The sequence below is a fragment of the Pithys albifrons genome, chromosome 6 (assembly GCF_047495875.1).
Source record: "Pithys albifrons albifrons isolate INPA30051 chromosome 6, PitAlb_v1, whole genome shotgun sequence".
Classification (NCBI taxonomy): domain Eukaryota; kingdom Metazoa; phylum Chordata; class Aves; order Passeriformes; family Thamnophilidae; genus Pithys; species Pithys albifrons.
In genome coordinates this window covers 40206182-40225359 of record NC_092463.1, presented here as the reverse complement: position 1 = coordinate 40225359, position 19178 = coordinate 40206182, and the positions used below count along the sequence as shown (strand labels likewise).

Here is a 19178-nt window from a genome sequence, read left to right as displayed (position 1 = left end):
AGGTCCAAACTGGAAGCTTCAAGTTTCATATAGATATTTGAAAATAGAACTTCATTGCTGTTATAAACATGCATTGCTTCCTCTCTGAAGTGCTGTCACCTCTCCAACTTCCAAAGTCCTCTCAGGAATGAGGGATCTGCTGCTATGCTAAGTTTGCATGGTTCAGAGAGAAGGCCTTGGAAGGCAGGGGGATTTTTCAGTGCCTCCCAGTAACACGCGAGGGGGAAGCAAACCAACCTCTGCAGCTTCCAGTGACCATCCCTTTTCTCTTGTGTACCTAGACAGAATCAGTGCTACTTCATATACCTTCCCGAAGCTGCTTACAAACAGATGTCCTTATGCCTGGAAATAGAACCTCAAGACTATGACGCTTTCTGATCTCTTCCTTCTTGTCTTCCTCCTCCTCCTCCTTCTCCTCCTCCTCCTCCTCTTCTTCCTCTATGTAGCAGTGGCCCCTAGTGGAAGCTGCTGTGTGGGTTGGCCCTGGTGTCCATCTCTCCAGCCAAGAGCTAACTGGGATGGCTGCAAACCCACCGCAGGGGCCCAGCAGAGCTACACGAGGCCTCAGCACCATCAGGCAGTCTCCAGGTCGGCTCCTGCCTAGCACTGGCTGTGGGAAAACAGTACTACAAGTGGCAGAGATCAGGGATTCCGTTTTGGTTTAGTAAGGGCATGCAGTCCATTTCCTCCACAGCTTTGAATCAGGTCCCTTATGTGATTCCCATTCAAACAGTATGGTTTTATTAAAAGATAAACTGCCTCTCATTCTAAGAAATGTGATATGAATGACAATGTAAGGCCTGTTTTCATTCTCAGAAGAAAAAAACCCCAACCCACAGTATAAGAAGTTGCACTTGAATAAAGTGAAGAGCAAAGTCTGTATAACATTGGCACACATGAATAGACAAGCCTCTTGCACTGATTTTTTCTCTTCCACCAAAATATTACTGCTTCCTTTATTCCTGAATTCATAAAAGTGACAAGACTGAAGAAGATCAAACGTGCATCCTCTAGAGCAGGCCTTCTCTGATAATGTCCCAACTTGGGTGTTTAAGAAGGACTGTAAGAAATGGGATGTATCCAGAAGAATCCTCCCACTGTGAGCCTCTGGCAACCAGTGGTGAAAGTGGTTGCTGAGTCAGATGTTGCATCCTTCAGTAGATTTGTTTCATGTCTTTCTGAATACATTTATACTTTTGGGACCCATGAAATCTTGCACTGATAAGTTCCAAATATGTTTATGCATTCAGCATAAAAGTATCATTTTTTATTTGTTTTAAACATTGTCTAACCATTTCACTCAGTGCCACTTACTCTTGCAACCTGAGGAATGGGGAACAATCACTCCCTATTTTCCTTCTCCATGCAGCTCTCCCTCTAGCAGGTCTCTTACTCTTACTCTTATGTTACTTCATCTGAAAAGTCCTAGTCCTCATGTTGGTTTTTTTTCTCAAGGTAAAAATTATTCCCTGCTCCTTCTGTTGCCTTACCAATTCTAGCGTATCTTCTTTGAAACAACATCTTTTGGCTTGCCCTGTGGCGGTGGGCACATAATGGCTTCTTAAATAGGCAAAATACAAACTTTTATTGACATTTATAGACTTTGGATATTTTCCAACTCCTTGTTTAACTACCTGGCTCATGGCAAGCACTGAGTGGATGTTTTCAGGAGCCCCACTGACATTACCACTGAGAGTAAGGTGACCTGGAACTTTGCAATGTTTTCAAATTATTATAGATTTTATTCAAATTCACTATGGTGTTTCCAAGTCTGATGTGAAACTAGTCAAATTGTGTCATGTCATGATTGTCATGACAACAATGGCATAATCATAGATCATGATTATTCTCTGGGCATTACTGAAAAACATCTGAAAGACATGCATCATCAGCCACAGCTAGCATGGCTTCATGAAAGGAAAGTCCTGCTCGTCAAATTTAGCTTCCTTTTATAACAAGGGAATGCACCTAGTTGATCAAGCCAGTTGATGTAATCTTTTAGAATTTCAGTAAAGTTTTCATTACTGTCTCTCACAGGAGCCTTCTGGACAAAATGTCCAGCACAGCTGGATAAACACATTGTGTGATGGGTGAGTTATGGGCTCACTGGTCGAGTACAGAGGGTAATAGTGAATTCGGTGACATCAAACTGGTGACTTCTCACTAGTGGGGTTCCACAGGGCTCCCTCATAGGCCCTGTGCTCTTCTACATCTTTATAAACAACTCGGATGCAGGACTGGAAGGGATACTGAGTTAGTTTGTCAATGACACAAAACTGGAAGGAGCTGATGACTCCCTCAAAGGCAGGGAGGTCCTGCAGAGAGACCTTGACAAATTAGAGGGCTGGGCAATCACCAACCAGATGAAGTTCAACAAGGGCAAGTGCCAGAATTTGCACCTGGGATGGGGCAAACCTGGATGTATGTACAGGCTGGGGAATGAGAAGCTAGAAAGAAGTCCTGCAGAAAGAGACCTGGGGATCTTGGTCATCAGTAAGTTGAATATGAGTCAGCAGTGCCCTGGCAGCCAGGAGGGCCAGCTGTGTCCTGGAAGCATCAGGAAAAACATCACCAGCCGGTCAAGGAAGGGGATTGTCCCGCTCTGCTCTGCACTGGTGTGGCCTCACCTTGAATACTGTGTGCAATTTTGGGTGCCACAACAGAGGAAAGATGTTAAGCTGTTAAAGAGTGTCCAAAGGAGGGCAATACAGGTGGTGAAGAGCCATGAGGGAAAGCCGTATGAGGAGCAGCTGAGGGCACTTGGTCTGTTCAGCCTGGAGAAGACAAGACTGAAAAGAGCTGGAGAGGAGACCTCATAACAATCTGCAGCTTCCTTACAGGCAGAAGAGGGGGGCAGGCACTGAAATCTTTTCTCTAGTGACCAGTGACAGGATCTGAGGGAACAGCCTGAAGTTGTGTCAGGGAAGGTTTAGGTTGGATAAAAGGAAAAGGTTCTTCACCCAGAGGGTAGTTGGGCACTGAAAGAGGCTCCCCAGGGAAATGGTCATGGTACCAAGCCTGACAGCATTCAAGAAGCATTGGGACAATGTCCTCAGGCATATGATGTGATTCTTGAAGCTGTCCTGTGTAGGGTCGGGAGCTGGACTCAGTGATCCTTGTGGGCCAGTTCCAACTTCGGATATTCTGTGATTTCTACCTCATTGTCTAATAAGAGTTTTGAAACAGTCTTTTCATTCTATCCCTCCTAGTGAGAGAAAAATACATTTATGCTTACATGTACTGTTCATATAAGGAAGCAATTCCAACGAGATTTGTGAATATATTGACATTATCTGTCTTTTAGCTAAAAAGCATGATGTTGGTGTATCTTACTGTTATTAATCAATTTTGAACACAGAGAATACACAAACAGGTTTAATTGCCCAATTCCCTAACTCTTGAATGATACATTTTGCAACTTGCCTATCACTCAGACAACAGGAGACCTCAGTGGAAGATACTAAAATCAATTATAAATAAAATATCTGTGAGGACCTCTCTCTACAAACATGTGTCTCTGGATTTATGATGTGGTAGCTATATTGTAAGACACAGCTAAATAAAAAGGGCATTGTCTCACTGTGCAGATGCCTTCCCTGTCCATCAGGTTTATTGACTCTTTTTTGATCTTTACTTTGCCCCTTCAGGGCGGTCCCGTGTGTAAAGGAGAGCACTCTGGACTCCAAAACCCAAGGACCTGAGTTCCAGTCTCAGTGGGGACTGTCCCCTGGCAGTTCAATGCCTCCCTGCCATCCCATCCTGTCAGATCTCGGATGCTCAGCAGGGTCAGCCCCGGTTAGTACCGGGTGCTGTGACAGTCCCGAGGACTTCACTGTCACTGTCCAAGCTTGCTCGGCCGTGGCAGATGAACCTTAGGACTTAAACGGTGGGGCCAGTTCTGCACATGCTGTGCCTCACCTAAAAAATCCATTGCGCAGGCTGAAAGGGCACACCCACGTGGGGAGAGCCCTGCCCAAATCTGCGTTCGCAAAGCCTGGCCATACACATACACTTTGCCCCTTCTCACTCTGTTCAAAACCCAGCCACATTAAACTATGGATTATCCCAGAAAGCAGCAGGATGAAATAACACAGCCAAAGCAGAAAACCCAGAAATAGCCAGACCTGCCAAGGAAGCTTGGAGAAGAAGGTGTGATGCCATCAGGAAGGACTGGTGACGGCAGGGGTTGTGAAGGGCAGAGGGCCACAGCTCCTCAGAAGATGCAATGTTGTGTGGCATGGTGCTAGTTCAGTATCAGTCATCTTGGGGTATCTTTACCCATGATACACTTAATCCCAGATAATCTAGAGGTGACTAACACCACTTATTGTTGGGCCATGAAAACTCACTCTGAATACTTGCTCTAGCATTGACCTTTCTGTCCACTGAATCATTTTTAACTCTTATTCTTGCATTCAAAGGCAGGCACAGGTCTGCTCCTAGATTCCCTTTCCCTATCCCTACATAATACTTGGTTCATAGTTCCTCTTCCCTCCCTTGATCCTGCGCCTATTCTAGGCTACTTGTCAGCACAGTAAAGACAACATGTAATAAATACACAGAATTCCAGTATCTTAACACTTCCCAAAGCTTACTACTTCTTTACTGCTTTTAAACACTGATCTACTTCTTCTTGCTACATTACTTTATAGGACAAGATGCTGCTTAGCCAGTAGTCCCAAACTGGCAGCTCAAATATATGTCTAGTTAAATACCTAGAGAACTAAATTTCTTCTTAGATGCTCCATCCACTCAAACCCCAGGCTTTTAATGTATCTAGTGATATGGAAGGATTTAGGGAACAAATTTATGGAAATATTTTTGAAAACCACAATCAGTATTTTTATCTGAAGTACTTAACATCCTGGAACTACCATCATCCTGTAGTTTCCCTTAGGCCCTTGGTTCCCTGCTTCTCCCCTGTAGTGACTTTTTACATTGTATGTTCCTTGGAACATGCTCTGCTTTATCATGTCTCTCCTCAAGGTGCCAAAATGACCACTAATACCTGAAAGGAATAAAAAAACATGATGTCCCTTCTACTCATGATTCATTGTTTACAGAAATGGGCTTATTCTTTTTTTGTTTGTTTTTTTGGATACTGTTTGTCACAATGTCTGATTTCTGTGCTTGTGGGAGGCCTACCTGTTGAGATATCAATATGCCTGCATTACAGCCTGGTAGTTGCTGTCATGGTCTAAGGCTCATGCCTCTGGTTTACCCCTCTGCATTTCTATTTGCTTATCACGTTAGTGACACACTGATATGCTCCATTACAAAAGTTGCAAATTTCTTTCAGCAGTTCCTTGAAAACATATGCTGCGGCTTCATTTAAATTTCCATCCATAGTTTTCCGATTCTACTACATTTTTTTCCCTCCAAGTTTCTCAAAAATAGAATAGGAAAATTCTTCTGACAGCATCTGGAGAAAGGTTATTTTGATGGAGAACAGATATACCTAATCACTAGTGGTCCAACAATATCCACTTGAAAAATTTAGCAGGGTGACAAACATTACAACAAATCAACCTGAATTAGGGGGTGTTACATTCTTTAACAAAAAGGACAATGAGTCAAGAAGAGTTTCTTTCACCTGATAACGGAACTGCAATTGCTCCTAGGATACTCCATACTGCTGGCTTAAAAATGAGAAACTGTTCCCTGGACCATTTGCATCTTGGCACACAGTCTCTAGCTCATTGTGATTCTAAACAGTGTACAGGATCCGTAAGCATGCTTAGTCAGCCTGGCCAGCCACCTGAGAGCCATGAGCAATGTCCCCTTTATAACTGCTCACTTAAAGAGAAAAGATAAAAAAATGCAAGGAAACCAAATTCCTCTTGACTCCCAGAGACAGTATTGCTGCTCAGATCTTTCTTCAATCTGGAAGCAGCCTCTCTGAAAGCAGATGCACCTCCAGCAGCAGAAAACACTGGCTTTTGAAGGGCAAAATACTCCCTGGCCTCCCATAATTGCAGATCTGACACAGTAGTGGTTGAAGTAGCCAATATTTTGCTGGAGGTCAGATCAGATAAGGAGATGACAACCTTTCTGACTTTACAAACCTTAAGAAGACTGAAAGCCTAAGAGGGAAACCAAGGGAAAAGAGCTCCAGGAGCTGCTGGCAACTATGAGACAGTAGTGGGTGCTCAGAGGTCCCTTCTGCTCTCTGGTGCAGCAGGGCAGGCTCTGATCTACTTTCTATATGAAACAAACAGGATCTCTTGTAAGCAAAACAGTAAGTGACCAGGGGAACAGACAGCAGATTGGAGTCATCCTTTCAAGGCTAACCTTGGAAGCGCTTGCATCCCCAGCGAAATCCCCCTACAGACACAATGCTCTGCTGCACTGACAGGCCTTCCCTGGCTCAGCTGCTGGGGGCAGCCTAGAGAACATGAGTTTTGCAAAAGGAACAGGGCAGCCTGAATGTTGCATGACTTTTCCTGGAATATAGGTCCCAGTCAATGCACTCCTTCTGACCATTTTTAGCTCATCCTAGCTGCCTCCCAGGCAGAATATCAGAAAAGCAAGATTTGTGGCTGCACCGCTCCTTCCTGGACCAACAGACAGCTGATGAGTTAGCAAGGAAGTTATTTTGGGATAAGACAGGGTAAGTAGGTATCTGCTTCATTGTCTGCTGTAAGCAATAGCTCCTGTGTAAGGCAGTAAGCCATGGTGGAAGTCAGAGGTTGTTGTTTTAAGCAATGCAGTTTGCACTTAGGCTGATATCCCTAATGGCAAGTGCCTTGTGTGAGTTGTGCTTTCAGGCTCCAGCCCCAACTGGTGGTCTAAACAGTCTGCTTAATTTTCCTTATGATCTGAAAGTGAGTGATGCCCTATCCTTCCCTGACCCTGGGAAGGAGAAGATACTTGCTTGTTGAAGGAGCTTTTTGCCTGGATCCTGCTGGAGAGATAACCCCGTGTTCAAGCACTGATGAGAAGACCAGATTCCTGACTGTTTTCTTAGGCTGGGTTATGTCTTGCCTGAAAGGGTCTTACGGCTTTCTCTTTTAGGCATGGCTGCACAGACTATCACCCTTCCTACCTGCAGCCATCCAGCATTCTTGTCAAAAGCACAGTGAAAAATAATAATAGGCAAATCACTAACTCTTAGTTTTTAAGGTAGTTTTGTTGCTGAAAACCAGAGGAAGAGAAAGTGTTAATATGGCTTCTCCACTGTCAACCTAATCTATGCCCTGTAGTTTAGGAGCCAGTGCACTTGCTGCTAATTCCTTTTAACACAAGTTGCTAAAAGACTGTGTTTGCATGTTAACTGATGTCTACTCAGATTTTGTCCCAAGTATTCTCAACAGCAAGATGGGTTTGCTACAGCAAAGCTAGCATGTTGTGATGTAACTTGTTATTCTGAACACTTGGTACAATAATTGTTAGCAACAACTAATACTCTTGAGGTGCATTAATACTTTACATGGACTGTGCTTCTTTCTCTGAAATTCTCCAAAACTGAGAAATACCATCTAGCTGCTGCTTGCAAGTTCTCATTAAATCCTGGTGATTTTTCTGAGTTTTAGACTAACTTTGAAATTACTTTGGATTTGCCTTGTACTGCTAAGTGCTCTTAGGAAACAAATTTGGCAAAGAGAACTGGGTGAGCATCCAAGGTGATGTGATCAAGCAGAAAGTGGAAAATCTGGACAAAACAAACTATGACTTTTGATAAGCAGCACAAACATCACATTTGGAGGCAGAGGTGCACAGGTCAACTTTGCGCACAAAGACTCAACAGGAAAAGGAGGGAATACTTTTACTAGGCTCCTAGGAAGATTTCCTTTTGCTGCAACAAAATCCTGTTAGATATCTCTGTCCGAAGACAACAACCAAACCCAGTCAGTTTATTTAGGCATTTGGCTGTGCATCTGATGGTACTGTTGCTTTCCATTTTTTACATTAAACCACTTCTGATGCTATGAGAAGGTGAATGCTTCACATACACCTATGGAGGCCCTTTTTCCTGACGTGGAAGTGAAATCAAGTAGCATCAAATGCAAGGAAGCACTTCTCTTCAGCATTGCAAGTCTGAACAAAGGAGTAGTGTATGTGCACTGGTTTTAAAGGAAAAACTTTCAGCATGTCTATGATAATCAGGTTCTGTGGCTTAAACTGCTGAGTTCAGTTTGGTTGATGAGAAATCCAACACGACCCAGCAATGTGCATGGTTACAACCTGGACTACATCTCCACTCTGCTCTCCTGAGACCTTAAGAGAAGCTGGAGTGGTTTGTCCAGCTCTGCAGTTCCCAATATAGGAATGGCTTTAACCTGAGAGACAGCAGATTTTGATTAAATGTTAACGAGAGATTCTTCACTATGAGGGTGGTGAGACACTGAAACAGACTGCCCCTAGAAGCGTTCAAAGCCAGGTTAGATGGGGCTCTGAGCAAGCAGGTCTTGCAGAATGTGTCCCTGCTCATGGCATGGGGGTTGGAAATAGACAACCTTTAAGGTCCCTTTTAGCCCAAACCATTCTATGATTCTATGAAAATGGTCTGAGCCACTCTACACGGCTGTGATTCAAAGATCACTGTGGGCAGAGTGTGAGGTACCCATTGCGGTCTGAGTTCTAAGACAAACCATGAAAAATTTCTGTGTGCATCTACAGTAACAGCTAATGATTATTTTTCTTTGAACTTTGTCCAAAGTTCATCTCTAAAACAAACTTTAGGCTGTGTGTATTGACTCCGCAGCAGAATAAACATGCCAAATTTCTAGTAACACTTAAATCACTCATTCTAGCTTCTTTTAACTTGCTTGTTAAGCAGAAAGAGAAAAAACAGTGAAATACACAGGCTTTATTTATTTTTCTGGTGCATCTATAAAAACTCTGAAGGAAAAAAGCAACTCTGGTCTGATCATTTTCAGAGTAAGCTGATTCCTCTTCTTGCTTCAAACTCTAACTGAAAGTAAAATCAAAATCCAGGCCGTCTTGGCTGTAACACTCAGCCTCTACAGCTGAAGTGGGGGGCTGAATCTGCATATCAGGGCTGGGATTTTCAGAGCGGTTTAAAAATTGGTTATGAACTCAAGTCTGCAGAGGTCTGGATGGTGCCCCAGCCCCAGGAGAAATCACAGTAAACTACATGCAGATCTGACAAGTAATGGACCTTGTCCCAGAATCCCTTGATCTATTCAAAGGCTCTAGAAGTAAAGTCGAAAGATGTATAAAAAGCAAATATGTGTTTATCAGAAATAGTGTAATATCTTAATCATACTAACCATAACACTTGTCAGAGTTGGGCATGTTAAAAAATCTACTGCAATGGATACTAGATTTTTAGTAGGCCTGTACACATGACCTTCCTCACCTGTTATTCCATTAACTGTGCACGTATCGGTAATTGTTTGATGAGCACCTTGATACATTTTCAGTGTTTTCCTTTTTTAGTACTCCATCAGCCCTGCTGTTCAGTATCACACCTGGCTTGCAAAAAAAAAAAAAAAAGGGTGTAGAACAAATTGCCTCAAAAATAAAAAGCCAAACAATGTGACATTAAAAAAAAAGGCAGTGTTGGATGACTCTATTTGCTTTGTCCCTTTTCCTTTCTGTTCCTTTAAGGTTTGTGTCTTTAAGGTCACATCCGCAAACCCACAGGCTAGAAACTTCATTAAAAAAAATAAACTTGGGTTTCTTGCATAATTGTATGACTCCAGGAGCCACAGCTTTAAGAAGAGAACTAAATGTTACAAACTTCACAATTAAATCATACAGAATTGGAAACCACCTGATGGAAAAGAAGTGGGAAATTAATGGTAATTAAATAAACAATAGCCCAATATTTTTTACAGTTGAGAGGAAATCTTGCTATAAATTGTCACTCACGTTGAGCCCACTAGAATTCTCCAGATGATAAAACTGTGTGTTACTGCCCAATTACGACAAGTCCCCGAGTTACTCATCGTGACTGCTTTATGGATTTCGTTTTGCAGTGAAATAATGAGTTCATCGTGGCTTCCTGAAGCATCTGCAGAGATAATACAAACACTTTTATCCACAACTTGTGAGCATTTTGAAGAAATAAAGTAATGAGAGAGGCTATTAAAAAAAGAGCTTGCATTGCATGAAACCCCGGCTTTTTTGTGAGAGCTCACGCAAATTCCGCAGCGTCCAGACCATGTCCCGCTGCTTTAGCAATGGTGGCTCCGAGATAAAGGCGAGGTTTTAAGTACTTCTGAGACTCCAGACTTTCAGAAGGCGGAGACGCACAAGGGCATGGCTATAACCTATACCCGTGTGTTGTAGATAAGGGCCAGCCCTGCACGGGGTGGCTGCTGGCGGCGGGGCAGCCCCGCGGGTCCCGGGGCGGCGCTGGGGGCGGCGGAGCCCCCGAGTCACGTTTGTTTCCTTTCCACGCCAACAGGCACCGCAGAAACCGCCAATCCATGCCGTGTAACTTCCTCGGTTTGGACCGGCCTATTAAAGTTTCTGACTTACCAAGGGTTTCGGTTTTGCGCTTTTGTTTTGTTTTGTGGGTTTTTTAAAAATTATTATTATTATTTGGGAGGGGAATTAGAAGAGGAAGGGGAGGAAAAGAGGAAAAAAAAGGCGGGGAAAGCCGATGCGCCGCCGCTCGCACGAAAGCAAATGGCAGCATCGCGCGGCGCTGGAGTAGTAAGCTAATAAATAAATAAGCCAACCCCGCTGCGTGAGCGGCGAGGCGGAGGAGGGAGCACCGTCCCTGCCCGCCCGGCGAGCGAGTGCGCTGCTCCCGCGGGTACCACGGCGGTGGCGGCGCTGCGGGAGGCGCGGGGCGGTGCGGGCCCGAGCCCGGGCGGACAGTGGCACATCCATCTGCGGCTCATCCTCGGGGCCGAGGCCGCCGCGCTCTCGCCGCCTCCCTCCCTCCCGCCGCCGCTTCCTGCGCGCCCCCCCCGCCCCGCGGCCCTGTTGCATCAACTTCCTGTGCGGAGCCCCTCGCGGCGGGGCCCCGCGCGCGCCAGCTCCTCCTGCCCGCGCGCGCCCGCCCCCCCCCCCCCCATCCGCCCGCTTCCTGCGCGCGGCCTTGCGCGCGCGCCGCGCGCCACCCCCAGCGCGCCGGGCCGGGCGGGAGGGGGGAGGGAGGGGGAGAGGAGGGGAGTGTGCGGGGGGGCGGCTCGTGAGGGGCGGGGGGCTCGGCCCTCGCGCGGCCCCCACCGCCCTCGCGCGGCTGCCCCGGCCCCGCGACCTCCCGGCCGCCCGGGGCCGGCGCTGCGGGGCCCCGCGGCCGCCCCGTGCCCCCCGCGGCCGTGGCCGGCGGCGCCGCTGCTCCGGCAGAGTTTGGTGCCCTACTTCACTCTACTTTAGTTTCACTCACTTTACATCCGGGCTTTTTCCCTAGGCAATGGGGGCCGCAGCACAGCCCGTTCCTTAGGCAAAGGGAAATAAATTCGCCGCACCGACACGTCAAGTAGTCCCCCCTTAGGAGAAGCTGCCGAGCTCGCCCTGCCGGCTCCCCCTCGGCCCGCGCCCGACCGGCGGCACCCCGCCGTCGCAGAGCGGAGGGAGGAGCGCGGGCGTGGGCCCAGCGGTCCCCGTTCCCCATGCGGGTCTCCGGCGGCGGGCCGGGCCGGGCCGGGCCGGGGCGGGCGGGGGCGCGCTCGGCGGCGTGTCGGGAGCGCGCCGCAGGCAGGCAGGCAGGGAGGCCGGCGGCGGAGGGATCCCGGTGAGCGGTGCTGCGGCCGGGCCGGGTGAATGGGATTGAAGAAGAGTTCAGCTTCTCGGCTTGTTTTTGTGTCACAGTTTCTCTCCTCCTGCGCCTCTCCGGCTTCGTGCCGCCCTCCTCGCCCGCCCTCTCCTCCCCGCCGCAGGAGGAGCCCCCCGCGGAGAGGGGGAAGGAAAAGGACCCCACAGAGGCGAGCGAGCGAAGAGGAGGAGGAGAAGGGAGCAACCTACCATCTTCCACTCCCCGCTTAGCTTAAAGAAAGTGAGAGGAGGAGAGAGAGGCGCCCAGAAGAGGGGGACAGGGAGGCCCGGAGGAGCGGCGGCGCCGGCACCCTCCCCCTATGAAGAAGAGTCCTCCCCCTCCCAGAGAGGTCCTGCCAGGGGGACCCCGGCCGGCCCGCAGCACCACCGCCGCCGCCAGCAGGGTGTAGTATCCCACCTTTCGGATTCGCCTCCTCCTCCCTGCCCCCCCCGCCCCCGGGCGCCGTCCCCCCCTCTCCTCCCCGCGCCCCCCGGGATGGCGCCGGCGCGCCCCGCACTCTCCGGCCAACTTGGCGATGAGGAGCAGCAACTTCGCCGCGGCCCCCGGCCCCTCCCTCGGGGGGGTGGCGGGGAAGAGCGGAGCGTCCCGGGGCGGCCCCCAGGCCTCCCCGGCAGAAGTTTGCGAGCGGGAGCGGGAGAGGTGGAGGAGGGTGACACTTGGGGTAAAAGGAGGAGGTGACACATTGGGGTTGGGGGGAGGAGCAGGGGAAGGAGATGACACATTGCACTGGGGATGGGGTGGGGGAGGGAGGCTTATCCCCTCCCCTCCGGTTTCCTTCAGGATGATTATTTCCAGGCCCTTTTCTCTTGGTCGGGTCCTTCGACGCGATGCTGTCGGGGAAGTTTTATTATTATCTGGGAATTGATGCTGCTCTCGGTGATGGATAATTCGTAGTAAAGCCGCTGCTGCGGTTTTTTTTTTCTTCCCTCCTTCCTTTCATTCGTCTTTGTGGCCCGAGCAGCGCCGGGAAAATTCCGTTTCTTCAGCAACTTGTTATTCCGGAGCCGGGCCTGCCCCCCTCGCCCTGGGGCTGCCCTTCCCGCACAGGTACGGGGCCGGGGGCCGGGGGTTCCCACTCCTGCTCCGGCATTGGGTACAGACGCTTCCTTGTTTTTATTTTTTCCCTCCCTCCGGCGCCCGTGTAGGGTGGAGTGGGTCTCTGTGTGGGTCTCTGCCATTTGGTGAAGTCCTCTTATGCATGCTCCTTTCTTCACTTGCTTTCTTGCAGGATTATTTTTTTGGTGGTAGTCTGTTTTTTGGGTTTTTTTCCTCTTCGTTATTATTCTGAGCTTTGCTGTCGGTAGAGCTTTCCTCCCAAACACCTCTGTAGTTTCGTGGGTGCTGGTGGGATTGTACGACAAGGTTTTTCCGGTGAATTCGTATTGGATTAATGGATGGAGCTCTTCATTCAACTTCTTCTCAAGTGTCAAAAAATAAGGCTATGAGCAGATGTGTTTCAATATGGAGAGATTTCCAAGTTCCTAATTCTTGGGGGTGGAGGAAAGAGTGCCATTGGAGAGTGGCTTTTGTTTTCGATTGGTGAACAAATATCATCACATTTCAGTCACGTGCTGTAATATTCTTTGTTCAGCAATCAAAGTATGATATCTGCTACACCTGTTTCCACTTTTTAGTTGTAAGTAACGGTGATTGACTACAAATCTTTACATTGTGGATAGCAGTGCTTCCCCCCTTTCTCACCCTCCTAACCCCTTTGGATATTTGTTTGGGCCCAAGCCCTGAGCTTGACAATGAACTTTTGTTCACTGTGGAGACTGCATGTAAAAAGGTCCCACTGGGGCTAATAACTTGGCGTGTCACGAGAAAGTTGTGTACTGTGATGTACGGTAGGTCTGAGCGTGCAGAAATCAGGTGGGGATGTGCCCTCCGTTATGGCAGGGCTCCAGTAAGGGGTGGGCTCCTTTGGGCCAGGGAAATTTTCTTATGCTGTTGCTTGTTAGCAGGCTAAAGGACGGATTCTGCTGTACACCCAGATAGATGGATGCATCTGTTTTGCTTAGCTGTAGATTTTAAAGTACCAGAAATAAGGATTTTGTCTGGCTGTTTACTCCCCCCCAGCCCCCATTGTGCTCACTTCTAACAATGAAGACACCTGCTTAGTTTCAGTTTTGTAAGTCGACTTCCTCTGGCTTTCCTGTGCTTTCCCGGAGTTAGTTGGTTAGGCTGGATCTTCTACATAGCAGGGGAATTTTTAACTTTGGTGAAGACAGGCTTATTTTGGGGCTAAATTTGTGCAGAAAATAACCTGCTTTTCAAATCTAAAATTCACTATTTCTACCTGGTTAACATATAATGCTAAAACTTATACAAAGCTTGTTAGTGATTGTGTATGACATAACTTTCTATTAAATAGGAACATTAAAATGCTACTAAGAACTGGATCTTAAAAAAGAAACAACAAAAAATATGCATAGCTACTCATATTAGTTAAAGGAGCTAATTACCACACTTCAGTAGAAAGATGACAGGCACTGGGAATTTTATTTATATCTGTGCATGCTTCACAGTAGCTAAATAAAACTGCTTCTTTGGGGGCATTTATTATTATTGTTTCCTAGAAAGGAATTCTGTAGCTCAATTAATGAAACTTTAAAACTTTATTTAAAAAAAAGATGTGATTCTTGCATGTTTTTAAGCCTATCAACTTTACCGTGGTAGGGAAATGAGACTATTTTATGATAGTTACATCAGCTAGAAGTTTGAGCTCATATAGAGGGATTGTGAAGCAACCTCTATCCAATTATTTCATCTTGCATAGTAGCATGTGCAGAGTGTCTCTTCAGGGTCTCAAGAGGCCCGTTGTCCAGCAGGAGGTGGGTGCTGACTTACTGAACGTGCTGGCCCCCGGCTGAATGTCAGCTGTGTCGTACCCCCCTTTCAGCCATACCGACCTGAGCGACAGGAAACTTGGAGTGGATGCCATTGTGGGGTTTGGTGATTTTTCATTCAACTAGCAAAGCTAATGTGTATAATTCAAAATGTTGTGTTGAGGAGTGTTTTGTTATTATTAATTATTTTACCATTAGTTGTTACAAGTTTTCTACCCCAAAGCTTGTAATCTTTGCACTTCTTCATGGGCTTCTTGAGCTGGATTTGTTGTGAAGCTCAAGAAGGCATTTGAAAGTGGTTTTCTTCTATTAGGGAATGAAAATAAAAAAAACTTTCCTTCAAAGAACTTAAAGAAAGCAAAAGTAGGAAATTAAAACTTACAGTGCTCAGAAAAAAAAAGTTGTTGTGTTTTCCAGCTTTGACAGTGAGATCTCTGCCTTGAGTTTAGGTTTTGTAAAGATCTTTCTTCACCCTAGGCTATTCAGCTTCAGATGTGTTTCAAATATTGTGCTTAAATAGTTCAATAGTTCTTACTCCAACTTCCTTTTTTTTATTTTTTTTAAGAAAGGAGGTTTTCGGTGTGTCTGTTAAACTTAGAAATTATGGTTTAAAAAAATCCTGGAGTGGATCTGTACAAAGGACACAGTTTTCATGCCTTTTTTAAATAAAATATTTTATTGACTCCTTAGAAAGTGGTAAAATTCCATGTGCAGTTAGAAAGCTTTGATAGTGAGCGTAGCTATCGCTTGGGTTGGTTATGCAGTTTGTTTATAATGAACACATAGTGGCTGTTCAGTTTCTTTATATTTATTCTCAGAGCCATGAAGAACTTTATTTGGTCAAATGAATTGATTCTATTGGAAATTGTTTACAAGGGAGATTTCTCTTTCATTTTAGTCACGTTTGAAAGACCCTTGCTGGACTGTCTTATTTCATGTTATTTTCATTTTGTTTGGATACCAGAAACTCAAGATGAATGTCATGTGAGAAACACATGTTGGTGACTTAACCTTTTTTACTATTGTTTCAGGTTTGTCCCTTTTACTTCTTTAAAATCCTCCAGAAAGAACTTCGTAGTGTGATAGAGCTTTACTTTTCGGAGGGTCATCACATGGGGATGTGAGCTGTAAAGCCTCTCCTTCAGGAGAGGCTACTTGTGTAGGACGAGCAGTGCTAAAACTATTATTAAGTTTCTAATAGTGTTTCTTTGCTGTCCCCTTCACCCTCTACGCTCACAGCTGTGCAGTCACAGGCGTAGCTGTGCACTAGAAGTGTGAGACTCTACCAAAGGCCTGGCTCCTGTATGTTCGTGAATTGCCCTTGTTCAATTACTCTGTGCCAGAAAGCAGCTCACATCCTGTTTCTGATGTATTTTAACATCACAAATGTTATTTAGGAACAAACCATATACTGGGAAGGTGGGGCAGAGCACAGAAGGATTCTGAGATGTCTGCTGAATGCAAGGGACTAGATTAGATACTTACTTCTGTACCCTGTAAATAGAGGGTATAGAAGGATAGTTTTTATAGGTATCTTACATTAATATTTCATGTTTGGTATAGCACAAAGCCAATGTCTGGCTTGTGCTCCTGGTAGAGATATGCATTATGCAGGCCAAAAAGGATGTTATTTACATTTGATGGGGGGAACTTTATATTTTCTTATTTTCTTTTTTTTTCTTACTTCTAACACAGTCTCATAAAAAAAAAAAAGAAAACAAGAAAAGCCCCTGTGTTTCTTTTGTAAGGTTTAAATGATTCATGGTTCCTGCACTGTACCAAGTTCTCACTGGACCAAAATTGTTGAAGTATGATTTTAAGTTTGTTTGATTCTACTTTTGTTATGTCAAAACCCTACAAAAGCAAAATGGCAAGCATAGATCATAGAATGACTGTAAAATGTATAGAAATCAAGTGATTTTGAAATGTACTTAGTGATGAGGAAAAGTGCACTCACATGACAGTCAGACTTGGGAGTTAGAATCATCTGTCCCTAAAATAATTTTTATAGCTGTAGGAGGTTCTGGCAGGACCCTTCCTTTGGTCTGAGAAGATTGCCCTGTCTGCTGTCCTAACAAAGCCCCAACTTTTCCACAGAGTCTTTTGTTTTAATACTTGGATCATCCCAGGCCTTTGTGGAAAAGTGCTACTTGATACAGGCTTCTCTGCAGCATTTATTTTCTGATTTACTCTTTACGTCGTTTTTATGTATCTGACGGAGTTACCAAGTACCCCATGCCTTAAAAGCTCTTTGCCTAGAAGGTTTGAGGTGTTATTTGTTCCCTCTTGCCTGGGATTTCTTGTTCACTGCCAATACAAGTACTCACTCTTTGATTAGAAGGGATTGGATGCTCAAAGCATACTTTAAAAAAACTCACACCAGAAAACAAATGCAGAGCCCCCCTCACCCCTTAGACCCCTGGCCCCTAGCCTAATGTTTGCTGTTACTGGTGGGAATGCATTTATGAGTGATACATAAAGGACAGAGGCTCTGCTTCATCTGATCTCTGCTCTAGGCCAGGCTCACACAGCTTCTATGCTTTTTTAGTGTCTGATTTCTTAAAATGTTTATTTTCTAATTCTGCCCTTCCACCTGACAGTACTGCATTGTAGGACAAAAGAGAAAATTTGCTTGGTACAGAAGTTGTGTTGCCTGCCTCTGAAGTGGGGGGCTACCTTTGCCTGTGTAATTAGAAATAGGTCTTGAAAACTTAGCTGGTGTGTTTCTTGAACTGCCATATGGATGTGTGAATGGTTAAAAAAATGAGGGCAGATTTGAGGCTGTGACTCTTAAGATGGCCTGTGCCTGGACTCGGTCTCCAGGCGTGCGAGAAAACTCTAGCAGAGCAGCCAAGCTTTTAGTGCTTTGGTTTCCTTGTTTCTGCCTGTGAAATACAAGCTGTCAGTAGGAAAGGGAGAAGGAACATTGATTCCTGCCCTTGTTCCTCTTCAGCACTGCAGATCCAGGCGTTGTTAACTATGTGGATCCCAAAGGCAGTGTAGTGGCAAACAGTTAATTGAAGAGATCAAGTGGTATCATATTGAAGCTTTAAATTGTTTTAACAAAACTTCTGAGTAATTGCAATAATTATTTTCTGATAAGCTGGTTGATAGTAACTATGGCAACAGCTGTCTTTGGCCTATGGACAGCATTGCTGTATTGACAAAACCTTTAGATGCTCCTGAGGCCTCTTGCCTCTCTGGGGAAGTGCATCAGGATGACTTTCAGGTGACTGAAGCATCAGCATTTCTTTCTGTTGTGGTGGGATGCTGTCTTTCTCTTGGCCCAGCCTTTTCCTTTTGCATGGTCTTTTTCATTTCTGTGTTTTTGCAGGTGCTGCCTGTTAGCCTGGAAATGCTGCAAAGACAGTCTTGTGCTTCAAGGACTAGGGAAGCATATAAGTACTTAGATGGTATTATATAGGCATATTATTGTTTTTTAATAATAATAATCCAGAGCTCAGAGGAATGGGAGGGAAAAGAAAGGAGGACTTATTCATTTTGTTCCCTGGTTGTTTCCTTCCTGGATGAAAACCTTCTTAGAACAGACTGGTAGGGGGAGCTGCCTTTCCCTTTACTGAAGTACAGCATATTCCTCTCTGAGGCCTACGCTGTGAGACACAGCTATTTAATTTTCAGCTAAGCACTGCTTTTTCTCAGAAGAAAGGCAAGCCCCTACTTCAGCACGTTGTAGAAATGGAGGAAGAGAGCAATTTGTTTCCAGATTACTAAATTCTGAACAGGGAGAATATGCCCCTCACCAAATGCATTTTCCTATTGGTATGTAAAGAGTATGCTTTAATGTTATTAAATGTAACAGTCTTGGGAGAAAAAAAACATACGTTCTTATTGCACTTTAGTAAAAGATATTAAAAAGCTACAGCTCATTCTGTGTGTTTGAAAGTAGCCAAACTGCTGATTATTCTTTGGGGACTCTTGCTTAGCTGATGTTTACTTTGCTGCAATCTTTGGCCTCTTAACTTCAACATGAGAGGACTGGGTATTGATCCAGCTTACCTGATGATTAGTAGCCGTGGTGTCCCCGTACGCTGTGTGTGCGTGGTGTTTGCAGGCCTCTGGAAGTGTGCAGCGTGGCCTACATCTGGTCTCAGCTTCAGCAAGAATGTGGCTTGTGGAAACTACAAGCCCCAGTGTGCAATGCTGTGTTTTTATCAGAATGGCCTGCCTGGCCTGTGATATCCTGAGGCATCCTGGGACTTGTAGTTCCCATGAGCAGAAATTGGAGATTTGGCGTGAGGAGTGAAAGATGCTACAATGTTCTACAACCCCAGTCGCTGACACCGTAAGCAGTTTTTGTTGATCAGCTTAACCTGTGCATCAGCCAGGTAGTTTTATTTACAAGTTGAAGACAGTTTAGAGAAAAGCAGTCAATGTCAGAAGTCCTCCAACTGCTTATGTGTTTTTGTACAAAGACTGTATTAATAATTGCAGTAACACCTTGCTTTGTCTGTGATTGCAAGTATCTTGTTTGATATTCTGGGAATTTTTGATCTTTCAAAGCATTGGTATGGTTGGAAACATTTGGCAGAAGATTTTTGTTACTGGCAATATGGCAGCCATGCTGTTCTTTCCAGTTGTTGCCCAGCTGTCACAGTGGGTTTCTGTCAGAG

General features: G+C 45.6%; 1 protein-coding gene and 1 long non-coding RNA gene across 6 annotated transcripts in view; one reads left to right on the top strand and one right to left on the bottom strand.

The window, feature by feature from the left end:
- Positions 1-8800: 8800 nt before the first annotated feature.
- On the bottom strand, positions 8801-10632 carry LOC139673222 (uncharacterized). Its single transcript, XR_011698082.1, has 3 exons — positions 10107-10632; positions 9838-9979; positions 8801-9434 (listed from the first exon to the last, which is right to left on the bottom strand). It is a non-coding gene; the product is annotated as an uncharacterized lncRNA (long non-coding RNA).
- Positions 10633-11630: 998 nt separating this feature from the next.
- Positions 11631-19178, top strand: part of PHF21A (PHD finger protein 21A) — a 129546-nt gene continuing 121998 nt past the window's right edge. For 2 of the 5 annotated variants that reach the window (XM_071558444.1, XM_071558439.1), the window contains exons 1-2: positions 11632-12080; positions 12660-12745. The gene's annotated coding sequence lies outside the window, so the exon portion shown is untranslated. Of the gene's footprint in view, positions 12081-12659; positions 12746-19178 lie in introns of all 5 variants that reach the window. The other 3 variants (XM_071558443.1, XM_071558442.1, XM_071558440.1) reach the window with 3 other exon arrangements.